The sequence below is a fragment of the Rhipicephalus microplus genome, chromosome 5 (genome assembly GCF_043290135.1).
Source record: "Rhipicephalus microplus isolate Deutch F79 chromosome 5, USDA_Rmic, whole genome shotgun sequence".
In the NCBI taxonomy this organism is placed as follows: domain Eukaryota; kingdom Metazoa; phylum Arthropoda; class Arachnida; order Ixodida; family Ixodidae; genus Rhipicephalus; species Rhipicephalus microplus.
In genome coordinates this window covers 93,848,230-93,875,966 of record NC_134704.1, presented here as the reverse complement: position 1 = coordinate 93,875,966, position 27,737 = coordinate 93,848,230, and the positions used below count along the sequence as shown (strand labels likewise).

General features: G+C 48.2%; 1 protein-coding gene across 7 annotated transcripts in view; it reads left to right on the top strand.

The window, feature by feature from the left end:
• Nucleotides 1-27,737, top strand: part of LOC119174335 (cytochrome b5 reductase 4) — a 323,373-nt gene that overhangs the window by 209,382 nt on the left and 86,254 nt on the right. For 3 of the 7 annotated variants that reach the window (XM_037425194.2, XM_075895766.1, XM_075895765.1), the window contains one exon: nt 10,806-10,846. The exons of the other annotated variants lie outside the window; for them this stretch is intronic. The gene's annotated coding sequence lies outside the window, so the exon portion shown is untranslated. The remainder of the gene's footprint in view (nt 1-10,805; nt 10,847-27,737) is intronic. 7 annotated transcript variants of the gene reach the window in all.

Genomic DNA, 27,737 nt, shown 5'->3' with positions numbered 1-27,737 from the left:
TCACTGACGTGTAGGCTTTTCCTACCGCTGTTTATCACTTTTTTTATTAAATTAGAGTAGATGAAGGAATTGTCGCCATCTCTGGCTGACGGTTACCCCCTTCCGCTTGGTTTTTGGGGTATCCTTAATATTTTAACAAAGAAAATGGATATGTATATACATGTCACCGCTCATAAATTTAGTCAATTCGAAGGCTCTTGTTTTAGCAAAACACCAATACAAGCATCATCGTGATCATCAAAAAAAAAACAGAAAATGACTGAGAACAGTGCGTGTAAGCTCTAGCGTATACATGTGGAAATAGCGTACAACAAAGTTAAACATGCATGCAGGCAGGTGCCTGTACTGCTTCCTTACCAAAGGTTTCGCATCTTCAGGGGCCCATCGCACAAACGCGTTTGATGCAGCCGAGCGTTAAGTGTGTACACTATAGCGAGGAATGGATGTTAACGCCATGCATATTGTGGTTAAGTTCCGGTTGATAGGCATCGAAAAATGGAGCGGCGCGTGTTATAGGCCCCTTCGTTGTGAAGCTAGAAATTGACATGTTTAACGCGCTCATGGATAACGCGCACATTAAGTGGGCGACGTTTCTTCTTCTGTTTTTGATACTTGATTGGCGTTATTCTTGCGTCAAACTAACGATGCGGCATTTCAAAGTTTTTATACTATAGTTTATACGCTTCTGTTTGTTTACCTCGGAGGGGTGTTTGAGTCATTTAGTTTGCGAAGTGTTTTTCTGTACCTTTCTCAAAGTGGTCGGAAAATTTTTCGGAGAAAGGGTTGGCGATAACTCAGCAAAAGTATATATACCTTAAGAGGGCCTTTAAGAAAGCTGCCGCTGTCACTGAATGCATTGTTTTAGTGAAAGCGTGTATATATCGTTCGAACGTCGTCATATCGTACTGCCCTGTTTGCGTTTCTGGTGTCGTCTTTTATTTGAGTGCTGAATCGCGTGCGCATTGAATTGGAGATGTTTGCGCTTTCTTATGCTGCATCGACCGCCGCCACATTCGTGCAGACGGATGGCTTTGCACCGGTACCGCTTAATTTGTTTGACTCCGCGAAGCTGTTATTGTCACCGTTACTGTTATCGTTGTGTCTTTCAGTTTACTTCTTGATTCTGTTTTCACGTTGTCGTCTGTATGTCGGTGCTTGTCATATTCACCTGTGACGAGCACGTGTCGCAAACAGAATGTATGCAATGCGCGCGATTTGTATTGCAACCGTATTTGAAGTTATTTATGTGTTTAAAGAATATACACATAACGTTTGTTTTAAACGAACTGCTTGGCAAAGCTTTCGCTTGTTTCAGTGTTTGTAACAATAATTTCTCGTGTTTTCAGTGTCAAAGTACTCGTAGTTTTATATCGTGATATGATTACGAGAAAAGCCGTAGTAATAGTGTTCCTTGGAAATTTCAGCCGCCTATAGGGTTCTTTAACGTGTCCTTAAATATAAGTAGACTGACCTCTATCATTTTGCTTCCATCAAAATACGAATGCCTATACCGTGATTTGACCCCACAGTTTCTGTGTTGGTATCTGTATTGCTCTTTCCCTGATGTATGTGTACGCATAATAATCCCAGGAAAGCAAGTCGACAAGTTTTCTTGCCATGCGCCCTGATGTGTCATTTTGATTGACGCGCCACTGAAAGAAAACATCTGCAAAATTCATTTTTCTTTCTTTTTTTCTGTCTTTATTTTTTAGTAATAGGTTGCCGTCATTGTTCCCAATTTAAAACAGCTTGATATAGATGATGCGCGAAGATTATGTGGTAGTATTGCATCGTTACCCTATTGCGTCTTTCTGAGCCAAGATCCCGAAAATCTCGTCTAATGTTATTGCACTCCTGACACCTCCAGGGGCTGCCACGGTGCAGGCAAGTGTTTATCTTCTCTTTTTCATAGTCCAAACAATTTATTTTTTCCCGTATGGCTGACTAGATGTGAGGTCAGGCCCCCAAAATCTCTTCGGTAAAAGGGGCGATCATCGAACCTTCTCATAGCACACTGGAGTGTTCGGCGAAGATGTTCAAGTTGGGGACAGCGTCACAAGAGGCGATCAATAATCTCCACTCAGTATAGCAGGTATCGCATCAGCCCAGAAATCCACACGAGCCCTCCTGCACAATACTTGAAGGCGGCAAGCTCGTGTAACCGCCCGTGAAACGCGTGACTGTGTGTTGTAAAATGTGCCTCTTTGTAGCAAATTGGACGTAATCTGTATAGTTAACGTCTCCACTTTTTCTGTATTTTATCTCTCTCTCTCTCTCTCTTTTCCCGTACTGCTTGATTCAGCAATTGCGCTCACGTCAGTGGTTGAATGAACACTCGCATTTACCGCCCCGTGTCAGCGAAACGGTCGCCCTGAACAAACACTGCAGCACGAACGAAGGGTGTGTTTGTGGTACGCATCGCGGTGCCACTCTGTCACTCTCCTTGTGATGTGCCGCAAGCCGTCTATGCCCACTCTCGCTATGTGAGCCTTATTAGAAGGTGAGTCGCGCGTGTCACGGCGAAAAGACGCAATTGAGCCTGCCTGCGCAGAAAAGGGATGGTAATACTAATGAAATCTTTGGCTAATTTTCTTGAGAATGCTGTCATCTGGCTGAGAAGCATGTAAAGGGCCAAATAACCATTTTTTACGGTGCAGTACTAAGGGATTAATAATAATAACTGGGTGGATTTGTGAGTGTGCGTGTTTACGTACCAAAAGGCGGCATTAGGCGGGACGCTGAAGTAGAGGGCTCCGGATGTATTGACCATGTGGTGTTCTTTAACGTTCCTCTAAATATTTAGGTATAGGTGGGCCGCTAGCACTTCGCCTCCGTCGAAATGCGCCAGCCCCGACTGGGATTCGATCCCTCTACTTTCTGGTCGGCGGCCAAGCATCATAAACCACATAACCACCGAGGTGGTTTGTTATAAAAATGGTTATACAATGGTTAGCAAGTAATTCGAGGAATTGTGGTAGGCCTAACACACACAATGCACTTTCCTTTCTAAGTTAGCCATACATCGTCAAAAGTAGGTATACATACATATTACATACTGCGCTTAGAGCTCACACGGATCGACTCATACACTCTTTAAAGGTTTTCTCAACTGCTTTCACTCGCACTCAAACGCACCAGAAAATTCGCCAAATCCCACGTTCCTTGGGAATTGATGTTATGCGAAGCATGGGGATAGAATGTAACTGTGGTGTAAGTTCTTTATTGAGCGAAACTGTCATGAAAATGTGCTAAAGATAGCTACAAATGGCAGGCAAATAAGTGTGTTAAACAGCCGCGTATGTTTTCTATAACCACTTCTTTACAGTTGCGTAATGGTGCCGAAAGCAGCATGCAACATGAATATTGGCAACACCAGAAGAAGTAAGCTGATATGATGCGCTGGTGCCCGTGAGGGTAGGAGCCCTGGGCACTGCTCCATAAATCAATGTCTGTGGATGTCGCCAAATAACAATTGACATTCAAGGGACTGCTCTACCGCTCGGATTTTTTTTTTTCTAATGGCGGCGCAAATGAGAAGATCGTGGATGGGTGGGTGAGTGAGTGGATGTGTAAAGGGATGGATGGGCGGATTACGCACAGCGCCTGTAGTACGCAAAGAAATGATACATGGAGGAACGTATGGATGAATGGATGGATTACGCATAATGCGTGCAGTACGCAAAAAAAAAAAGTGCTTCGCCATTATGTGTGAGTCTGGGCAAGTCCTGGTGAGTTGACTCATGAGTGACTTTGCCGACCTATGGAATTAGCCAACGATAAATTCTGTATTTCACTTTCATTACAGTTGTCCCAATAGTATTCAACTCGCGCTTGACACCGGGAGGCATCGTTTTCTACAGGTCTTGCTTAGAACGTTTTCTGTGAACCCTAAATGGCTACGAAGCGTCTGTTTAATTCCTCTTATAAAAAGTCCCTCATAAGTAGAATACACCTATACGAAAGTGCAACATACAAGCGTCTAGCCCTAAGAGGGGTGAGGTAAAGTGGGTCAACAACGCTGGGTCCATCCATATTGAACGTCCGGTGAAGAGCTTCCGGTCCCGCGCCTGGGACACCGGAAAGGTGTGGTCATATCAGGGATTCCGAATGGGACACAAACGGATGTTGAAAAAAGAAAGGGGTCGACGGAGCGAAGTGATGGATGAGCAAACATTGCGAGGAGCAAAAGTTGGCATCCCAACGGAACAGCTGCTTTCGCTTTCTCTGCTCTCGAGCTCTATCAATATTTATGTTTTCGGATATGGAGCGCCGTGTGTGACCTCGTGGCTTTATCACTTTTTTTTTTCAGTAATGCTTCCGTGCGTTGCACGCTTAAGGGTCGCCTCCTCTGCGATAAGTTACTGTATACGCCGGTGGCTGAGCGCCCGTCTGCTGAGGGGGTAGGTTCGCTTTTTTTTTTTTGCGCGCGCATCCAGGAGTGTAGCAAAGGATTAAATAAAAGTGGCAGTTGTGTAGCGAAGCAGGGCCATCACTTTCAGGAAGCGAGTGGGCTAGTATTCAGTTCAATCACGCTTTTGGTAGTATCTTTGAGATCTGGCAGCGTAAAAGAAAGGGAATTTAAGATGTTGAGTAGCTAGCTATTCTCTCATAGGCAAAATGGGGACAAGTAAAGCTTTCCGCCATGGGGTCTGACGTTCTTTCTTTCTTTCTTTCTTTCTTTCTTTCTTTCTTTCATCGTTTCTTTCTTTTTTCCATCTTTCAACCTTTCTTCTATTCTTCCTTTTTCTCATTCTTTCTTTTTTTCCCTATTATGCCTTGTGTGGGGCTGGCTTTGCGCCCCCTTAGGGCGAAATGCTTGACGGCCGTGTGCTTAGATTTAGGTGCACGTTAAAAAAAAAAAAAAACAGGTGGTCGAAGTTTCCGAAATCCTCCACCACGGCGTCTCTCATCGTCATATGGTGGTTTTGGGAAGTTAAACTCTAGTAGTAAATAAATAATTAATTATTAATGACATTGTACCCCCTCTCTTATGTGACTAGAGGACGTCCCCTCTCTCGTGCGTGCGCATGTCTTTCCAAGCGTCTCACTAAGCTTTGTGCAGATGTTTTTGAACACCGCCTGCACCCGGAACAGCTATTAGTGTGTGATTTAGACCTAAAGAAATCGGCACGCTTTCATTTTCATAACGCTATTGTACACCGCCGGCTGGTTCTAAGAGATCGAGGATTATCTGTGAGCGTAGTAGAAAGCACTGTTGGAAACCATCTGTAATGTTCTTAGCCATGATCATTTTCGACAGATTGATAATGAACCCGGCATGTGAGCTCTACAATGTAAGAAAAGGGGGTGTATTTGTGGCGCCGTTCTGCCACACAACGTTAATTGTTCCAGCATCGCTCTGTCTCTCCTCTCACGTTCATTTATACGTTTTTTTTTCTTTTCAGCGCAGTTTTCCTTCACAAAATGAGTACCATTTTGTTATCACTAAGCGTCGCCTATATCGCATGCCTTCGTTGCGTTATCTCCACGTGTCCTAGATAATTTGCTCACGAACGACGTGTGCGCTGTAGGGGCGTGACATAGGATTCTCGATAAGAAAATTGCGTGCGCGAAGCTTTCGAAGCGTGGAAACGCAAGCAATTTAGATGAAGATTACTGTTGCGTTCCAAAGAGACGCCTCAAATACGCCTTTTTAAAGACTTTGTCTTTCTTTGAATATGTGTGATTGGAACAAATGTGCGATGAGTACGATTTACTTTATTATAGTAGAGCGATGACCAGTCCCAGTTACAATATAAGGTCACCTGTGCACGCAGAAATTTTGATCTGACTGTAAGACGAAACGATTCAGCCACCCGAAGAAAGTTTAGGCACTTGCTGAACGCCCAGACATCTTGAACGGAGGGCTGCGTTCGTACTTGTAAACATGGTCAATCAAAAAGCGAACCGCATATTTGAAGCGCAACCACAATACATAAATATGAGGTTTTAGGTTCCTTTACTGGAAAATACTTAGGTACGTAATTCTGAAGGCCCTGGTATTTCTTAGGCTGTGCTGAAAATGCGACGCTACGCTCGAAAGAAGGCTGGCAGAAGAATGTCGTCTTTGGGCGACATTTGCAGCGAAGCATGCCAATACTTGCCCCCTCCCCCTTCCTTTTTTTTTTTCGCCTAAAGCTTATGCATCCGTAAAGTGTCAATTGGAAAGAATTGTACTTTGAGATGTTTACTTCCGGATGTATTTAAATCATGAAAACAAATTCAGTCATCAGCTATTGATTTTCATTTATTGATTTCACGGGTAAAGTATTTTCATTTTGAAAGCATAAATATTTGCGAAGTTATCAGCTTTGGGAGTGGGGACCTGCGGGGAACCGTGCTACAAAGTATACTGGGCGACAATTATTCTTGGCACTGAAGGGAAAGCTGCGAAGGTGGAGCTTGTGCCCATGTATCACTACGCGAAGTAGTCCGTCTTGGTGCGCGTCTCCTAATGTTATGGAATGTGACGGGGGCGCACCATCAGCGTTTCGTTTAGACGTAGACGCCGCTTAGTGACTGAGGTGCACGTAAAAAGGCGGGACTTTCTCGTGCGTTCAAAAACGCGAAGTCACAACAAATAAGTTAAAGTAACTACGACTATCTTATGATGGGAGCTGCGTCCAATCTCGAATAGATCCACGTAGAAAATAATGGGAGGAACTTCTACATTTCACGTGAAAATACGGTGGCTGTTGTGCAACTACGTTCACTGGCGGTAGGATGCCTGCTATTTGGCTCTGTAGCATTCGCTCCAATGCCAAGAAAAGTTGTCGCCGAATATAGATAGACCTTTTCAAAAACGCCTCCCTGGGTGCCACCATAGTCCTCTTCGGGCTGCGCAAATCGGCGTGACCCTTCAAAAATGCACTGACAAGGCTGCGTCCTTGTCCTTGGTACTCTCACGCGCAGCACATCATGGGGGTGTTTTTCCCCCTCCTGTGAAAAGGCGTATAGTGGGGCCCGAGATGAAGAGATTCCACAAAGGTGCTGACAGAAATGGCCAGAGAGAAGGCAGGGGAGTTATCGTAAACGCGTCCTTGCAAGTGGAGCACGCTATGAATTCAGTGCAGTTTCTTTTGCCCTTTCTCGTCCCGAACACTTGTTGGAGCGCGCCACTTGGGAGCACGTGCGTTCATGGCGCGTCTGCAAAATCTCGCTTCCCGACGCCATCAAGTGATTGCTGAGAGAGCGGGTGAGGGGGAGAGGCGACAGCTTCTTACAGGGCCACTTGCGGAGGCAGGAATGCGCTAGCGTGTGAGCGCGTTGTGGCATTGCGTGGGCCAGCTGTTGCACATGCGCCGTAAGGGTGGTCGCACCGTACTGCACCGGATTGATCTCCGCTACAAGCTGCTTCGCGTCTAAAACAGAATGGGGCGGCAAAATGTGAAGCTACAATGTGAAAGGTGTTGGAGAAGACCTTACAAGTTGGGAACGTTCCAGAAGTACGCGGCACGAAGTGCCGGCAAACCGCGGTACTTGGATAGGTACTGGTCTGAAGGAGGCATAGTTGCAGTATAAGGCACTATAAAGCAAAGCCTATGTGAACAGTGGTTGTCCGGCCCTATACCGCTGACGGTTAAGTCTATATCCTGTTCTCGCGTCAGGTTCCCGAATCTACGATAAGGGAGAGCAGGGCATTGCCGATTTCAGTGCCGAGCCGGTATTCTCGGCTGGGCTGGCCTGACGACGACAGCATTACGTGATAGGGGCACGGGAAAACGGACGTAGGCGTGCTGGAACTTCCAATCGAGCGCGTACTCGTCGTGCTTAGCGAGCAGTTGCCTGACGCGAAGCCGGTAAATTCAATATTTCCTGTCCTTGTAGCTGCGTGCTTTTTCCCACTCCTCTTACACTTTGCTGGTTGTTTACCTTCGTTTCTGACCTGCTGTATAGGAACCCTTGCCTTGCGGCAAAATTGGGGGGAAAGCAAAGTTTGGCGTGTGCCTTCTTAAAGTTCTTTCTTTCTTTCTTTCTTTCTTTCTTTCTTTCGTTCTTTCTTTCTTTCTTTCTATCTTTCTTTCTTTCTTTTTTTTTCTTTCTTTTTTTTCTTTCTTTCTAATTGCACAATGCTGCCTCCTCCTGACTGTTGGGAGGGATAACAACAATTATTAGGTGTTAACGTTTCAAAACCGTGATAATATTACGAGAGACGCTGTAGGGGAGGGCTCGGGAAATTTCGACCGTCTGGGGTTCTTTTACGTGCACCTAAATCCAAGTACACGGACCTCGAGTGCTTTCGCCTCTTTCGAAAATGTGGCCTCCGCGACTGAGCACCGTAACCAGCTAGACTACACCACTTTGATAGAACTTGGTGGCACGGGACCCCCGGGGCCTCATTTGCTATAAGCAGCAACGACGGCCGTGCTCTCATATCCGGGCAATAAATATAGCGACGTGCAATGGCAAGTCACCTCGACGAAAAAATATGAGTGCCATGTCACAAGCAACCAATGGCCGACAAGCCCACGATCGAGAGTACATCAACTATTGGAAATCTCGCAGCCTGTGCATTCGCATGCCATCGAAGCATTTTCGCTATAGGGTTTTGCGTGCTCGAGTGTGTCGGGTTTTTGCGTACGACGTACACCGCCACCGAAATAGTATTCGCCCGAAAATTTCATGGGAGCTCAGCCTTGTCTGCCAGCCGTCAAATTAGCGCCGCATCTATGGAGCGGCAAGCGAGCCGTTGCAGCCGACTGTTGTTTCATCTCTTCTCTGGCTTCGCGCAGCGTGGCGCATAAAAAGCAAATAGAGCGTGAATTGGAGACAACGGGGACTGGCATCAATCATTCCGCTTTTCCAGAATTTCGAGTGCCTTTATTCTCTTGCGAACAGTTGCCGTGAACCTAATCGTGGGCACGTCATTTGTGTCCCTTGGTGAAATTAAGTTTGTCTTGCGCGTATTCATATTGCAGTGCAGGCATACGAGAGTCTCATCATGGCCAACGGTATAAGGTGGAATTGAAAGCGTCCTCGGAATCGTCACGCTACTCGACTTACATTCAGCTCCGTTTCCATGTATATCAGCTTCGTCGCTATTGTACAGTGCAGTATATGTCCAGCGCCATGGTTCCTTCGATTTTGTCGCGCACTATAATATATGCGAAGAGACGTACCCCAAAATAAATGTATTGTCTAATTGAACAAGTTCCGTGGAAGATGTTAGTGTGTGCGTGCGTGCGTGCTCTATTATAGTTAGTTAATACTCGCAGCTTTGACAATCGCGTAGCTTTGGACATGACCGTGAAGTAGGCGCGAGACAAGTGTTTACTCGTATAGTTAAAGTTAGCATGTGCGCAGCAGCGCGCGCGTGTCTTTGTGCGTTCCAATGTGCGCATGAGTGTTTTTGTGTCATGGGGGAGGGGGAGAAGGGAAGGTGCTATACGTTGAAAGTTGCAAAGCTCTGTATACACGCGGACATGCGCTAACTCGTGGCTGAAGTTTATGTGCACGCGACTGTGCATATGCAAACTAGTGTATGAAGTTTATGTATGAAAATACTGTATAAAGTTTAGTGGAATAAACTTAGTTGCGCGTAGACTTAGTTGTGCGTAGAGGCTGTGACGGATCGCCTGCATTGCACCTACTTCACGGTCGTGGCGAACGTTGTGCACTCGTCAAACGTATATTTACAAGTCGACACGAAAGCTGCACGAGATTAATTTTGACGGGCTGTCGTTGACACGTTCTAGTGTCAGATATTTCATTGCACATCCTATACGCACTTTTAATATACACCTGCGTTCACTGTCGACGAAGTTTGAGCTCGCTGCAGTGTGTCGAGTTATACTAGGACAAGGAGGTTTTAAAAAAATTGCTGGAGTGGAAGCCCCCGCAATGCTTTTCCAGCAGTAGTGAAGCCAGCTTTTGCCCTCCCAAGATCTCAGAAACATGCTATCATCTGGTGATGCCCACTTAGACATCAAGTGGCTTCGATCTGTTAGTCTAAAGGCTACGTTAATTATAAATTGAGAGACGGTTGTTTCCGAAAAAACAATGCGCAGAGACTAGTATCAGTGACTTAATCTCCAACAAAATTCGCATAAACTTCGAGGCTTACTAAAGAAAACTAGTAACACAAGGACATACTTTGAGCACTATGTGGCCCGAAAAAGTTGCCACGTTAAACTCGTTGGGCGTGCGAGGAAAACGGTCCTTCTCATTCGCCTAACGCTAACAGCGCATCGTGCCCCTGGTAAGATGGCTGCCGCTGCCGCTTGGCACGGCTTCTTTCTTGGGCAAGAATTTCCACTCCAGCGAATTTGTTTTAAAACTTCTTTTTTTAAAACATCACTCTTCCCGCTCTTCTCAAGAGTATTGCCATTATATGCGGCAAAAAAGAAACATGAAAAAGAAAAGGGCATCGCGTTTTCTCGCCGTCCCAGTAAGCAACAACGTCAAGCAAAAACTCCAATTAGCTTTGTTACTTGCAATGAAACCGCTAATAGTCCTCTCGATATCTGTAGCATTCTTACTCTGAAATGAAGCTTACCTGCTAAATTCCGGTTTTATTTTATCTAGGTTTTTCATAGGTCGATTGGTCTTCTCTGGCATATTGCCAATTCCTGTTTTTTTTATCCGATCTTTTTTCTTTAAAACATTGTCACTTGCCTTTGCTATCATTGCATATTTAAATAGCAAGCATTTATGTTGAAGTCACAGTAAAAACTGGCATATATAATTGAAACGTTGACAGTGAAATATAAAAGTCGAGAAAGAACCCTCTCGACGGCACTCTATATCGATCAGTTTTTTTTTCTTGTGTGTACTTTGTTTTATGGTGGTCTAATTCTTTCTTACAGGTAGGTGCAAGAAATAGCTGTCTGTCTGTGGTGTAGGACACGTGAGTATGCCTTTTGTTTTATTTTTATGCATGTTATTCATATTAGAAGAGGGCAGTAAAAAAAAAGGACGCAATATATAGTGTTCATGCTGTGTATGAATGCTATTCTTGTGCTCCGTATTGGTTGCGCTGTTTTTTTACATGTGTCGTTTTCAACTCCCCTGCTTATATACATCACCTTACTATTGATAGTGTGTGTGTGTATATATATATATATATATATATATATATATATATATATATATATATATATATATATATATATATATATATATATATATATATATATATATATATATATATATATATTATAATGAGGCGTTTTAGAGTTGCACTCTTTTATAAAACAGGAGAGCGGTCACGACACGTTAAGTGGTAATGGCGGAACCAGCCTGAGTCGCCAGCCAACCAAACGTCGTCTTCTTCACCGACTGAGTCATACCCCCTGCCCTTCTGAGTGGCATTCATCTTCTTCACTACATTTTCCTCCCCTCCGGAAAAGAGCCATCCTGGCGACTCATGGGCAGGAAACAATAGAGGGATCGTAATATGGTTTTAGGCGGTCTATGTGGACGGTCTCACGTCCACGGCGTCGTTGATCATGGGGCTGTTCAAGCGGCTCCACGATGTAATTGACGGGTGAAGTTTGTTTAACCACACGGTAAGGTCCATCATACTTGTACATCAGTTTCGTTGAGAGACCTGGGCTGGTTGAAGGGATGCGAAGCCAGACAAGGTCATCCGATGCATAAGAAGCCGGAGGCGTCGGGCTATCGCGGTGGTGTTTCTGGCGTTGCTGTTCAGCACTTGTGAAGGAGCGGGCAAGTTGACGACACTCTTCCGCGTATTTAGCAGCTTGTGACATCGTCGTCGACTCAGCAACATCCGGGTGGTAAGGAAGGATGGTGTCTAGCGTGCAAGAGGGCTCGCGACCATAAAGAAGGAAATATGGCGAGAAACCAGTGATTGTCTGGACAGCAGTATTATGCGCGTAGGTTACAAAAGGGAGAATACTGTCCCAATTGGTGTGATCGGTTGCGACGTACATCGACAGCATATCTCCTAATGTACGGTTGAATCTTTCTGTAATGCCATTTGTTTGAGGATGATACGCGGTGGTGGTGCGATGAATGACTTGGCATTCCTTGAGAAGCGATTCGACAGCGTCCGACAAAAACACACGCCCTCGGTCACTCAGGAGTTCACGTGGTGCACCGTGACGTAAAATGATCTGATGCAGTATGAAACGACCGACGCCACTGGCTGATGCAGAAGAGAGGGGTGAAGTTTCTGCATAGCGCGTAAGGTGATCGATAGCGACGATTACCCAGCGATTTCCAGCCGGTGTAATCGGAAGAGGTCCATACAGATCAATACCAACACGGTCAAACGGTCGGGCAGGACAAGGTAAGGGTTGTAGTGGAGCTGGAGAAGTTGGAGTGGGATTCTTCCGGCGTTGACAAGCGAGACAGGAACGTACGTAGTGACGGACGAAGCGATACATTCCACGCCAGTAGTAGCGGTGGGACAGGCGGGTGTAGGTTTTTAACACTCCAGCATGGGCGCATTGTGGGTCGGCGTGAAAGGAGGCGCATATGTCTGAGCGGAGACTTCTGGGAATGACTAGAAGCCATTGGCGTCCTTCGGAGAGATAATTACGTCTGTATAGCAAACCATCTCTGATAACGAAGTGCTGTATTTGACGGCGCATACCTCTAGGGATATTTTGCGAGGGAGTTCGATTCAACAAGTTGATAAGTGAAGCGATCCATGGATCTTTTTGTTGCTCCTGTCGCATGTCACTGACACTAAGTGCAGATACGTCGGGGGCAGGCGAAGACGGCGGCTTGTCACTACATCGTAGAGGTGATCGGGACAACGCGTCTGCGTCGGAATGTTTTCGGCCAGATCGGTAAACGACGTGGATGTCGTACTCTTGTAGCCGAAGCGCCCAACGGGCAAGCCGGCTGGTGGGATCTTTTAACGAGGAGAGCCAACATAATGCATGATGATCTGTAACCACGCTGAATGGGCGCCCGTAAAGATATGGTCGAAACTTGCCTATGGCCCATATGATGGCTAGACACTCTTTTTCGGTGACTGAATAGTTGGCTTCTGCTTTTGTGAGTGCACGGCTGGCGTAAGAGACGACGTACTCATCAAATCCAGGTTTACGCTGGGCGAGCACAGCACCGAGGCCAACTCCGCTAGCATCCGTGTGTATTTCCGTCGGGGCAAGAGGATCAAAATGTCGCAGTATAGGAGGTGACGTAAGAAGGTGTCGGAGTGTGGCAAATGCATCATCACAAGCTGACGACCAACTAGAAAGGTCTTTGTTGCCGGCAAGAAGGTCAGTCAAGGGCGATATGATGGAGGCGAAGTTGCGAATAAAACGACGAAAATATGAACATAAACCGAGGAAGCTGCGAAGTTCTTTTAAGGTCTTCGGCTTGGGAAATTCGGCAACGGCACGGAGTTTCGTCGGATCCGGAAGAATGCCATCTCTAGATACAACATGGCCCAAAATTAGGAGTTGTCGAGCGCCGAAGCAGCACTTCTTCAAGTTGAGCTGTAGACCGGCGGTGGTGAGGCAAGTAAGCACTGTCTCGAGCCGCTGAAGATGCGTTGAAAAGTCGCTTGAAAATATTACAACATCGTCTAAATAGCACAGACATGTCTGCCATTTCAGGCCACGGAGGATGTTGTCAATCATGCGCTCGAAAGTGGCAGGCGCATTGCAGAGCCCAAATGGCATGACGTTAAATTCATATAAGCCATCAGGGGTAACAAAAGCCGTCTTGGGGCGATCAGCCTCAGCCATGGGAACCTGCCAATAACCTGAACGCAGATCTAGTGACGAGAAGAACTCCGCGCCTTGTAAGCAGTCAAGGGCATCGTCTATGCGAGGTAGCGGGTAAACATCTTTGCGCGTGATCTTATTCAACCGGCGGTAGTCGACGCAGAATCTTATTGAGCCATCCTTTTTCTTGACTAGAACAACTGGGGAGGCCCACGGGCTGTTAGAGGGCTCAATAACACCTCGCTTCAACATGTCGTCAACTTGTTCCGCGATTATGCGACGCTCAGATGCCGATACCCGATACGGACGCTGACGTAAAGGAGCGTGAAGGCCAGTGTCGATTTCGTGAGATACAGTGGAAGCACGGCCCAAAGTCAGTTGCTGGTGGTCGAAGCTGGCACGGAAGCGCTCGAGGAGGGCGATGATGTCGGTGCGCTGCTGGGCCGTAAGGTTGGGGTCGATGCAGCGCGAAATTGCGTCGGTGAATGATGGGGAAGAGGATGACGCGCAGCAATCAACAGCATCAATAGGTAGCGTAGTCGAGTGGTCAGGAACTACACGTGCACTCGAGGGATCAATGTCATCGGCAAAGCCCAGGCACTCTCCGCACAGTAACTTGGAAGGCGAGGGAAACGGATTTGATACATAAATTGCACTTGATCCATCGTGAATATTCAGAACGGCGAAAGGAATCAGGAAGCACTTGCGGCGAACAGCGGTTTCAGAAGGCGTAAAAAGAACAGTTGAGCCACTATAGACGTCACAGGAAAGCGGAACTAGGGCGGACGAGAACGGGGGTATCGAAGTGTCGGCGGCAACGAAAACTTTTGCAGGTGAAAGGGACGAGTCGAGTGAAGCAGCGTCGCATAACGGCGCGAACTCCACTTCCGCGCGAGCACAGTCGATGACGGCATGATGAGTGCAGAGGAAGTCCCAGCCTAATATAATGTCATGGGAACACTGCGGGAGCACTACGAACTCGACGACATATATATTGTCAGCAATAACGACACGTGCTGTGCATGCAGCAAAAGGGCGAATTCGTTGCTCGCTCGCAGTGCTTAAAACGAAGTCGTGTAGAGGCATTGTGACTTTTTTTAGTCGACGGCAAAGTTTTTCAGTCATTAGAGACACTGCGGCGCCAGTATCGACCAATGCAAAAACAGGTATACCTTCAACGGAGACAGCAACGACGTTGGACGGGGAAAAACAAGGTCTTGTGGAGTTCGAAAGATCCGCAGTTCTTGCCCCTGGAACCGCGGCTCCTAGTTTTCCTCAGGGACAGGGCGAGGTCGACGGAGCATAGGGGAAAGGGAACGGCGTTGAGGTGAAGGCGACCGGTGTCTGTTGAAGTTTCGGCGAGGTGAAAATGTGTCCATGGTAGTAGTCTCGCCATATACAGCCGGCTCCGGTCGTGGGGGTAAATCATAATTGTTGGGCCTGACGTCGTCACGCAGGAAAAACTCACGCCGTCGACAAAATCGTGCCACGTGACCCGCAATTCCACAGGCGAAGCATATGGGGCGGTTGTCTTGAGTGCGCCAAGGGTTCTGAAAGCGTCGAGGTGGTGGTCGGGAGAAAGGACGGGCAGCCTGGTACATAGACTCAGTCGGTACGACAAAGGGACGCGTGGACGTAGGCATTCGCGACAAAGAGACGTGGCCGTTCGCGACAGGTGGACGTCGGGTTCCATTCAGTGCTTCGGCATAGGTCAATGGAGCAGCCACAGGTGGTGCGTGAGCTGTTGGTAGCGCCTCGGACACTTGCTCCTGGACTACTCGCTGTATTGATGGCGCTAAAGTAGATGGGGCACTTTCGGAGGTATAGGGCGCGAGGGACAACTGGCGTGCGACCTCCTCTCGTACAAATTGCTTGATCTCGAGAAGCAAAGTGGTGTGATCTATAGAGCCAGCCGACGTTAAAGCGGAGATGGTTGCACATGGCGCGGTAGCACGACGAGTGGTGTCACGCTGTTTCCAGAGCTCATCATAGCTCTGACACAGTTGGATCACTTCCGCTACCGTTTGCGGGCTTTTGGCGACAAGCATCTGAAATGCGTCGTCAGTCACGCCTTTCAAGATGTGTTTGATCTCGGCTTCTGGCATGGCCGAGTTGACACGCCGGCAAAGGTCGACCACATCTTCGATATAACTGGTGTAATGCTCACCATTCTGCTGAGCCCTGGTACGCAAGCGCTGTTCGGCCTGTAGTTTGCGAAGTGCCGGACGGCCAAACAAGTCCGCAAACGCCGTTCGGAAGGCCAACCAGGTGGAAAGGTCTCTCTCGTGATTACGGTACCACAGACTGGCGACGTCGGTCAAATAAAATTGGACGACAGTAAGCTTGTGTGCATCGTCCCACTTGTTGTGCTTGCTCACCCGGTCGTATTCGTCGAGCCAGTCTTCCGCGTCTTTGTTATCGGTTCCACTGAAGGTAGGTGGATCGCGTTGCCGAAAGGAGCCAAGACAGACAGGAGCTGCAGTAGTTGGAGCCGAGGCGGCCGCCTGCTGATCATCGTCCGTGGACATCGTAGCAACTGGAGGCAACGTACGGTTTCGCAGTTCCAGGATTAGGCGTTACCCCGCACCTCCACCAATTATAATGAGGCGTTTTAGAGTTGCACTCTTTTATAAAACAGGAGAGCGGTCACGACACGTTAAGTGGTAATGGCGGAACCAGCCTGAGTCGCCAGCCAACCAAACGTCGTCTTCTTCACCGACTGAGTCATACCCCCTGCCCTTCTGAGTGGCATTCATCTTCTTCACTACAATATATATATATATATATATATATATATATATATATATATATATATATATATATATATATATATAATGCTAAGGAATGTACAGGGGAAGTTATTAGAACCAATGGAATGTAAATAAGAAGAAAGAAGAAAGAAATGTGGATGAAAAAATTACCAGCTGTGAGCAGGAATCGAACCTACGACCTTCGAATACCGCGTTCATCGAACGCGTTATTCGCATTCATGGTGAAGCTGCATCAGATATTCAGCACTTCTGCAGGACGCTCTGAAGTAGCGAAACAGAAGCTTGCTAGTTGCATCCAGGGACCCGACGAATCATACACATCGTATATTGAAGACAAATGTACGAATTGTACATTGAAGATGTTCTGGCCCTCTGCTGCTGCGCCCAAAGTGACATGTCGGAGGCCGGTGGTAATTGTGATCAACTGAAAGGTGTCCACGCCGTCGCCTTTAATGCCCTTGTCATGCAGAGCCCGACAACAGTTCAGGACATCATTACCATCTGCTAGCGCCTAAAAGCACTCTACTCAATGCGCCTTCCACACGCCTCCTGTGACACTCCTCTTACTGGTGACCATTAGCTGCAGGCTTAATTCGCACCATAGTGAGAGAGGAACTTCACAGCCTTGCTCCTGCCTACGCACCTACTTCATCTGTCTGCCCGCTGCTCTTAACGTGAGGGATATTATCAAGGATGCATTGGCGTCGATGACTAGCGTCGCACATGCCCCGCCCCCTGCGCCCTTACATGTGTCTACGTATGCCGAAGTCGTTCCACGGCCTCCTGCTCCAACTACACCTGTACCTGCGGACGTCAGGCGCGTTTACACTGGAGAGATGCGGCACTGATTTTGTCTGCGGGCTGTTTTAGGAGTGCCTTTTCTTTTGTCGTTGGCCTATGTACACTGCAAAGACACAAGCAATCCCCGGGTGGTCTCTCGAGGACCCCGTTTGCGCCTTGTCGTGCTCACAGTATTTCGTTGGCCAATTTTAGAGTCACACTGGAGGCCTACGCAGCGACACCGACTAAACTTGCACACGTGCACCTCACATTTTCAGCCCTGCTCCCCGCTCTGCCATTATCCTTCCCCGGCTAAGCGGTGAAGCCTCCGCTATGACCAATGGTAACGAGGTACGGGGGTGGTGCGCACAATAGGGAAGCGAAGAAAAGACTTCGGTTAGCTGCTCGAGCTGCCTATTCAGATGCCATGGAATCCTCGGAGAGGGTATTGTTAACTCTCCCAAGATTGCCTGTTTCGTGGTTGTTTGAAGCAAAGACACAGGGAGAATTTTCTCTCAGCCGCCGATCTCCCGACGACACGCTGACGATACGCCTACGGATGCGTTTTGCTGGGGTTTTCGGTCTGTCATCATGTTACATACGATGAAATGCTGTCTTTTGAGGCGTCGTCTTCGTAGTCGGCCTAGTGTGACCATGGGGTCTGGCGACTTCGTTGGCGGGCGACTCGTCAGCCGATGGTTTGCGTCTTCATCGTGTTTTCGTCGGGGTCATGTCAGTGTCGTGCCGTTCTAGTGTAAACGCGCCTGTATACGAGCATTTAGCCGCGATGGCAGCCAAGGCATCACTACCAGCACACTTTCCTGTCTGGCGCCCTACGCGCCCTGTCTGCTACTACTGTGGCATACGAGGACACACCTCCCGTTTTTGCCGCTGGCGCCAGCAAGAGGAAGGACGAGGTTATTCTTCGTACGAGAGTGACCGTGATGCGAGGTCCGACCCCTACGTTCCAGGAACCTACATTCCCTCGCAACGACGTTCGCCTTCACCTTCTTTGTCCCACGGTGACCCTCGTTCTTCCCGCTCCCCCCGCCGTCAATCACTGTCGCCCTTCCGCCTCTTATGTTTGGCCCGGCAATTCGTCTGGGCAGACACCAGTGTGCGTAGGCCGGTCTGCTAGGGATGCTTTCAACCCCATCGGCGCCCAGTCTGCAAGACGCTGTCCTGTAGATGTTCCAGGTAGCAGTCTGGTCTCAACGAAAGCTTCGCGAAACAAGCCTTTTGTTGAACGGGCTGGGCTCGAACAAGGTACGGGAGGGGGGGGGGGGACGGCGCCATTGTGGCTGGTCTCATGAAGTCAACCTTTCGACTCGGATGTTGTCATCTACGCGAGGCCATCGCAAAGCACCGTCAGTCCGGAAGTGTGAGAAGACGTCGAAGAAGCCGTTCTCAGGAATCGAGCGTTTGGACTGCCATATTTGAGAGAGTTCTGGAAGCCTGAAGCTGAATCATGAACTGAACCGTTGTACATAGCTAAATCTTCCGTATCTTTTTACAGTTCCCGTGCACCTTGCATCTCTCATGCAAATAAACCTTCGTTCTACCTCTCTTATGAATGCGTCTCTTCACTGGCGAAGATCGGCTGTGCGAACGACGGCGGGGAGTCAGCTACCTTAAAAAAAAAAAACCGCCTTACCTACCATCGACCTCCTACGCTTAACACACCGTACTACTTCGCCTTTACGTTCTGCCCCGATGCCTCTGAACAGCCACTCGGAAAACTAGATGATGCAGTTTTTGGAGGAGAAACTGCGTGTCGTCGAAGTTTCACAACGCCTCCTGCGCACCCTGCAAATTTACTGACTGTTTCTGTAGAAGGCATTTCGGTTGACGCACTCGTGGACACTGGAGCCGCCATTTCGGTCATTGATCGCGAACTATGTCACCATGTACGAAAAGTTTCAACTCGATATGTTGGTCCGGTGTTACGCGGTGCTATTGAAAATCGAATGGACCCTATTGGTCAGTTCACTGTTTGTGTTCTGATCGACGGAATTCGCCGCTATATGCAACTTGCTGTGCTTTCTTCATGTGCTCATTTCATTATATTGGGCTGGGATTTCCTGTCAGCTGCTTCCGCTGTCATTTCGTGTGGTCCGTCCGTTATTCGCTTTACGGACACCGCCCATTCTTGTGCTTACGATTTCTTGTCGCTTCAACTTGTCGCAGCTGCAGATTTCTTACCGCCCCCGGCCCAAGAACGTATCTTCACCATTAGGTCCAGTGATACCATTTACGGTGACGCAGTGGTTGTCCCTGATCAGAGCTGCATTTTCCGAGGAATCGCCATCGCCGTTTCTTTAGTGCGGTTTTCGCGTGGTCATGCCAGTCTCACCGCCTACAACACCACAACAGAGCCACAACTATTGCGAGAGGGATCCACTGTTGACAGCCTTATCGACTTGGCATTGGTATATGTCGTCACAGTATCGTCTCCGTCGTCATTCGCTAAGTGTACGCCTCCAGGAGGCTCATCTAATGCGCTTTGAAAGCCACTTTGAGTCCATATCTTACACCAACGCAAACTAATGACTTAATGGACCCCTTAACGAAACACCAATCTTGTTTTCACGTTTGTTCGGATGGCTTGGGTTGAACTACGGCGGCCTCTCATCGCATCTTCAAAGATGGGTCTCGTATCATTCGCCGTCGCCCTTACCGCGTATTGTCTTCAGAACGCAATATTATCGAGTAACAAGTGATTGTTATGCTCGCACGCAACGGTATCAGACCTTCAGCAAGTTCTTGCCCTTCTCCTGTTGTCCTACTTAAGAAAAAAAAACGGATAGGTGTGATTTTGCGTTGATTACAAGGTACTAAACAAAATTACCCGGAATGATGTATATCCTACGCCTCGGATTGACGATGCACTTGACACCTTACATGATGCAGAATACTTTGCAAGCCTCGACCTACGACATGGGTATTGGCAGATCGCGATGCATGAGTCTGATAAAAAGAAGACAGCGTTTGTTACTCTTGCTGGCCTCTTAGAATTCAAAGCGATGTTTTTTCGGCTCTGCAATGCCCCAGCCGCAATTGAGCGAATGATCCATATGGGGCTGCGGGGGCTGAAATGGAAAACCTGTCTTTGTCACCTCGACTACATCGTCATCTTTTCACGCAGCTTCTCGAAACACCTAGGACGTCTAGACGAGGTGCTCACATGTCTAGCCAAAGCCGGTTTCCAGCTAAATACCAAGAAGTGTCGGTTTGTGAGCCGCAGCATCAAAGTGTTAGGCCACGTTGCCAGCAAACTTGGCGTCGAACTTGATCCTGACAAGGTGGCCGCTGTGTCGCACTTTTCTAAGCCCATCACGCCAAAAGTTCTTCGCAGCTTCCTCGGCTTAGCCTTTTACTTCCGCCGGTTTGTCCATGATTTTGCCACTATTGCGGCTCCTCTTCACAAACTCCTTATCACATGTGCATCATTTATTTATACAAATGACTGTGAAGCTGCTTTCCAGATCTTGAAGCAATTCCTCTCGTCATGGCCAGTTCTTCGCCATTTTTTGCCAGTTCTTCGCAAGTTCTAGTATAGTGGGCATAGAATCGGCGCTGTCCTGCTGCAGCTTTACCAGACTTCGCGCGAGGAAGTCGTGGCTTACGAGAGCGGTACTCACTCTCCAGCGTAACGGAATTACAGCATCGCTGAACAAGAATGTCTGGCTATCGTGTGGGCCGTGCGAAAATTTCGACCCTATTTCTATGGCCGCCGCTTCACGATCGTCATGGATCATGCGCTCTGTTGGTTGTCCTCCGTAAAGAACTTGTCAGGACGCCTCGGTCGTTGGGTGCTCTGACTGCAGGAGTAGGACTACAGTGTCACATACCGGTCGGGTCAAAAGCACCAAGATGCCGACGCTTGGCACGCTGTCCGCTATTGCAAAATCATGACGAATCTACCTGCTGCGCAGCACCTCCCAGCCAAGAAACCACGCAGGGGACCTGTCTTAGTCCTATCGAGCTCACTGCGCCGAACGATATTCTTCAATCCGCAGACCTTACCTCGCTCTAACGTGCAAACACATACTGCCGTACTATCATCGATCAGCTCACCGGCTTGTCCTGTGCTCCCAACAGCCGCTTACGACGACAACTCTATAGTGTTTTAAACTTCATGATCGGGCGCTACTTCGAAAAATTGACCATTCTCTCGGTAGCCGATGGATTTCGGTCATTCCTTACTCACCTCGACTCCAAGTTTTAGAAGCCTTTCATGACGACCCGACGGCTGGCCACTTGGGTTTTCATAAAACCTACGATCGCATTATCACTCGCTTTTTATGGTCTGGTTTCTCCACTAGTGTTTTCAAGTACGTCACTTTATGTTCGTCATGTCAGCGCCGAAAACGATCGACATCTCGTCCCGCCGGCCCTCTACAACCTCTCCCGTGCCCATTCGCTCCCTTCGAGTTAGTCGGTACAGGCTTTTATGCGGACTCCTTCCGCCTACTGCTGCCGGTCACCGCTACATTGTTACTGCCGTAGACCATCTCGCTACGCTGAGACGGCAGCTCTTCGTTCTGCCGTTTCCTCCGAAGTGGCCTACTTTGTTCTGCGTGCCGTTATCTTGCGCCACGGTGCCTTTCGTGTTCTCCTGAGTGACCGTGACAAGACATTGCATTCTCATGTGCTCGCCGAAGTCCTACAGGCCTCTGACACCACCCATAAGATTACCTCGGCATATCATCCGCAAACAAATGGTCTCACTGAGCGTTTTCAAAGAACTTGGTCAGACATGATCTTTAGGTATGTCCAGATTCATCACAAGAACTGGGAAACAATACTACTTTTCGTCACGTTTGCCGATAACACTGCCATTCAACGCACTAGAAGTGGCAGCCCGTTTTTCCTTATGTATAGCCGTGCACCATCTGTTGTTTTAGACACCAGCTTCTTGTTTACGCCCTCTGTCCCATCTGCGTCCCTTCCGGAAGAGTTCGCTGCCCGTGTCAACCACTGCCGCACAATCGCCTGCGCCGACACTTTTACCATTCAGGCCCAGCGAAAAGTTTGTTGTTGTGCGAAACGTCGAGTTGTGTCATTCTACCCAGGCGAAGAAGTGCTCCTTTGGACACCTGTTCGCACACCCGGCCTCTGTGAAAAATTCGTTCTCAGATACCTGAGTCCTTACACCGTGCTTGAACGAACATCGGCCGTGAACTATCGTTCCGCTCTGGATACTTCGGCTTCTGATCGCCGTCGTCGTGGGACCGAGATCGTCCATGTGTCTCGCCTGAAGCCTTATATTCGGCGCTCGTACACTAACTGTCCACTTTCGTGTCGTGGGGGAAATAGTGTGAGTGCTGACTGTGTAGTTCATAATCTTCACTCCGCATGTTTGGTGGCTGGCTCGCGAGCCCCGCCGCGGTAGTATAGTGACTAAGGTACTCGGCTACTGATCCGCAGGTCGCGGGATCGAAGACCGGCTGCGGCTGCTGCATTTTCGATGGAGACGGAAATGTTGCAGGCCCGTGTGCTCAGATTTGGGCGCACGTTAAAGAACCCCAGGAGGTCGAAATTTCCGGAGCCCTCCACTACGGCGTCCCTCATAATCGTATGGTGGTTTTGAGGCGTTACACCCCACAGATCGATCAATCAATGGCTGGCTCGCGAGTCTATGTTGAAAATACAACGGTCGCTCCTTCGTACCTGACGTCGTCTCACAATTATATATATATATATATATATATATATATATATATATATATATATATATATATATATATATATATATATATATATATATATATATATATTGTTAAGGCGTTTATTAGCCGGCAACAAGCGAGAATATACAATGGCGACAGTCACAGTCAAGCACGGGCCCCCAGCGCGAGCGGCGTCCTTGTTGGGTAGCCCCATTAGAGGGTACTCAAGAGCTCGACCCATTTCCGAGTTCGGAGGCTTCGCTACAATTACCCCGGGGTCGAAGAGGGAGCCGCCTGGCGACCTAACAGCTTGTTACTGTGAGCGGGTCATAATAAGCCTTCAGGTGCTCCACGTTGACGATGTCTCGCTCACGTCGGCGCATGTCCGAAGATTGTTCAACGGGTTCGATCAGATAGTTGACGGGTGAGGTGCGCTCGATGACACGGTAGGGGCCTTCGTATTTGGGACGTAGTTTGGAAGAGAGGCCAGCTGCAGGGGTCGGGATCGAGAGCCATACAAGCGCACCAGGAAGGAACGTGGGCTCAGAAGTGGTGGAGCCATCACGAATACTCTTCTGCCGCTCTTGCTCTTGCGTCGTAAAAGTCTTGGCAAGCTCGCGACACTCTTCAGCAAGCCTGGCTGTCTCGGAAATAGGTGTACACTCAGATGGATCTGGCGTGTACGGGAGTATCGTGTCCATGGTGTGTGACGGGTGCCTTCCGTACAGCAAGAAAAAAGGTGAAAAACTGGCCGTGCTCTGAGGGGCAGTGTTGTAGGCGTAGGTGATGAAGGGCAGTATATTATCCCAATTAGTGTGGTTGGCAGCGACGTACATCGAAAGCATGTCGCCGAGGGTGCGGTTAAAGCGTTCGGTGAGGCCATTGGTCTGTGGGTGGTAAGCAGTAGTTTTGCGGTGGACAGAATGGCACTCCGTCAGAATGGCTTCGACGTCTTCCGAAAAGAAGACACGGCCTCGATCGCTGAGAAGCTCTTGGGGTGGTCCGTGGCGCAGTATAAATTGATGCAGCAGGAAGGACGCAACATCGCGCGCAGTAGCCGCAGGGAGAGCGGCGGTTTTGGCGTATCGCGTTAAATGGTCAACGGCAACGATGGTCCAGCGGTTACCAGCCGACGTCAGAGGAAGTGGTCCTTACAAATCGATACCTACGCGCCCAAAGGGATGGTCAGGGCAAGGTAACGGTTGCAGACCGGCGTGCGACATGTGGGCTGACGGTTTACGGCGTTGGCAAGTGAGGCAAGAGCGAACGAACTGCTGCACATAGCGGTACATCCCGCGCCAGAAGTAGCGTTGTCGATTGCGATGGTAGGTTTTGAATACCCCAGAGTGCGCGCATTGCGGATCAGAATGGAAGGATTCACATATCTCTGACCGCAGACTGCGGGGTATCACGAGTAACCACTGCCAGCCGTCGGCGTCGTAATTGCGTCGGTGTAGAAGGCCGTCGCGGATGGTGAAATGGCGAGCTTGACGACGCAAGGTACGCATGGATGGCGTTGCGGATTGATCAGAGAGCATGTCGATGAGCGGGCCGATCCAATTATCCTTTCGCTGTTCAGTAGCGATGATGTCAACATCAATGGCAGAAACAGCAGCCGGATACTGAGCAGAGCACATCACCTTCCGGCAGAGGGGAGCGCGAGAGGGCGTCGGCGTCAGCATGCTGGCGTTTGTTGCGGTACAGCACGCGGATGTCGTAGTCTTGTAAGCGAAGAGACCAACGGGCGAGATGGCCTGAGGGATCCTTCAATGATGAAAGCCAGCATAGTGCATGATGGTCTCGGTGACGACATCGAATGGGCGACCATACATTATATATATATATATATATATATATATATATATATATATATATATATATATATATATATATATATATATATATATATATATATATATATATATATACAAGGTGCAGTTGGCCTTTGCCCAGACAAGTTTCATGAAATATTTTCCTTTTCGGAAGCGACGTACTAACGTCGCTGCCTGTTGCGTAAAATGAGGTCCACGCTTACCATGTCATACCATGTGTTCCAGCCACGAAAACAAAGCCTGTAGCCATATTTTCTGCGCGCGTTCTTTTAGGCCTTTGTCACGACCATTTCCTTACCTATAGCAACGTGTCGCTGCCGGAATAAAAGGTTTCTGGACGGACCCTTATAGCTATCGATATTCCGGAAATTTAATAAAAGAATGTATATATATCGCCGCTCTCGTGACGGCCGCATGTCGATGTTACTGCGAAGCGTGGTCGGGGCATTGTATTGTTGTCGCGGCGCACTTGCGTAAACATGCGAGTGGATCGATTTAGGAAGCGTCGGTTGCGGCACCCGCTCATTCTCTATTATACCAACGAAAGCGCGTCCAGGTGCGTTGCGTAGGCTGAATTTCATTTACCACGCTTCGCTGAAAAAGCGATCTATACGGCTTCCTGTATTGTTACCTGCCTTGTCCATGTTGAGTAACCTGAACTGTTCACGGCATCGTTCGTTGTATAGAAGCGGGGCTGCTGGCAACCGCGAAATTCGTTAGTCGTAGAACAGCATCAAGTTTCCGTTCGCTGTCGCCTGCTTCTGATGAGTTCGGCATACAGACATGGATCGTTGTTGCTGCAGGGCTCAACAATGGAGAAACACGTGCGCTGTAATTATCCTTGCTTTTTTTAGCGAGAACTTGCCTCGTTGCTAGTGCGAGCCTTGAGGCGGATGAAAGGGGCGGGTTAAAAAAAATCAAGAAAAAAAAGATGCAGAAGAGTAGCAGTGCTTTTTGGGACAAGCGAAATCGGTTAGATCGCAAAGAGCTGACAAGGAATATAATCGCTAATGGGGGTATAATCTTAGTGGGGAATATGAATATAATGACTAATAAAAGTATAATAGTAGTCGTGAATGCGAATATAATGACTAATAGGGGTGTAATCGTTCAGTGGTATGTGATGTTTAACGTTCCAAAGTCACCATTTGTATATGAGAGACCCAGTAGTGGAGGGCTCCGGAAATTTCGACCACCTGGTGTTTTCTAACATGCACCCAAAGCTGAGCATACGCACCATTTTCGCCTGCATCGAAAATGTAGCCGCCGCAGCCGGGATTTGATCCCGCGACCTGCTGGTCAGCAGCGGAGTACCTTAGCCCCTATAGACCACCGCGGTGGGGCAGGGTTATAATCGTAGTGGCGAATATAAAGGAAGCATCCGTGGCTTTTTTTGAACTACGCGTGCTTTCTTGAACAACTTAATACCCTTCTTTGGAAGCAGCCGACGCAAGGAGGTTACGTGTAGGAAGCGGGGCTTAATGTGCATGTCAGATAAAATGGCAGCAAGTTGAAATAGTCGGTACGTATTTGCGATAAAAGAATGTGGGCGTGCAGATAAAGGCACAAAACAACCGATGAAGACACCACGAAGGCCAAAAACTCTCTCCTCTGTTATTTCGTCTCCGTGTTTGAAGGCCTGTATACCTTCTTTTCTCTCGAAGGAGATTGGTTGTGCGCATGCGCGAGGTCTTATGTGACGCAGCGCCTGTCTTGCAAGGACCGACGCGAGCTCACCCTATACCGTCACTTCAGTATGAGGATTACGAGGATTCCATCTTGTAGACGAGACTATATAGACTGTTGGGTCGTCTTTTTCTGCTCGCCTTCCTCGTTCTTTCACATATCCTCTCTTTTATGCGGACTCGACGGTGCGTGGTAAAAGCAATCGCGAGGGCGCTTCGGTTCGTCGACTGCACATCCTGGCCAAGAAGGATCGGCGGCGTAACGTGGATATCGACTGTCATAGCCGGGCTGCGACGGGCAAGGATTGCTCCGTCGATCATAGATCTTTTCTGTCTTCTTTTTTTTTTTCTTTTTTGGAGCTCTTCGTGGTACGGCTCCTGTTTTGAGCAGTGGGCATTCCAGGTATCAGGATGCCTGTCGGTGTCTGAAATTGCGTATGTTGCAGCCAAGCCGTGCCGCACTACCCGGGCAGGCTCCACTACGAGGGAAGAAAGTAACGGGCGCTAAGCAAGACGATAAGCGCACGCTGCGAGCCGTGCGAGACAACTCACGCTGTAAGACTGGGAATGCGGTAAAAGGTCGCAAGTACCATACGGCTCAAATGGGAAAATCGTCAAAGGAGCACGCGCGAAATTCAAAACGAACTTCCTGAACAAACATTTCGCATTTATTTGGAGAGCGTGCTATATCGGCTATGGTTCCAACTATTGTGTCACCGTAATTGCCGAATGCTCAACAGCGTCACTTAAACTTCACAGAGCGGAATTCTTGAGATTTTTTGTGTTTATATTTATTTTTCACTCTCTACTCGCGTACATATTGCGACTGTAAATAGTAAAGCCAAGGGTTGCAAATATGGATTCTCCTCCACACATGAGGTAGTCGCTGTAATTCTACACATGCCTATTTACGCGAAGATGGAGAAAGAGAGAGAGATATTTCAATGAAGAGCTGGAGATGCCCGAGTGGGTGGTGGTGGATTGGATCTATGGATCATTCACGGTTTACCAGATTTGATCTCCGGAACAAGCTTTCTTCGTTATCATGCACTTCGTGGATATGGCGTCATTTTTTTACTGTGGTATCTCGTGAGTTATTCGGCCGCCACCCTAATCTCTAACTCGTAGGAGGTCTCTTTAATAACTGATAAACCGTGCATGCACATTAAGTGGTTTGCTCGAGTTTCTGCTTGCCTTCTTACACAAACGTATATCCAGCAATCTCTTCATTTCTTTCGCGTTCGGTCTCTGTCTCTCTCTCTTTCTCGTCTTATTCTTTCGTGCTTTAAATACGTTCGTAATCGCGCGCTTCGTATTATTCCTCGGAAAAATTTTGGGAGGCGTCGATATC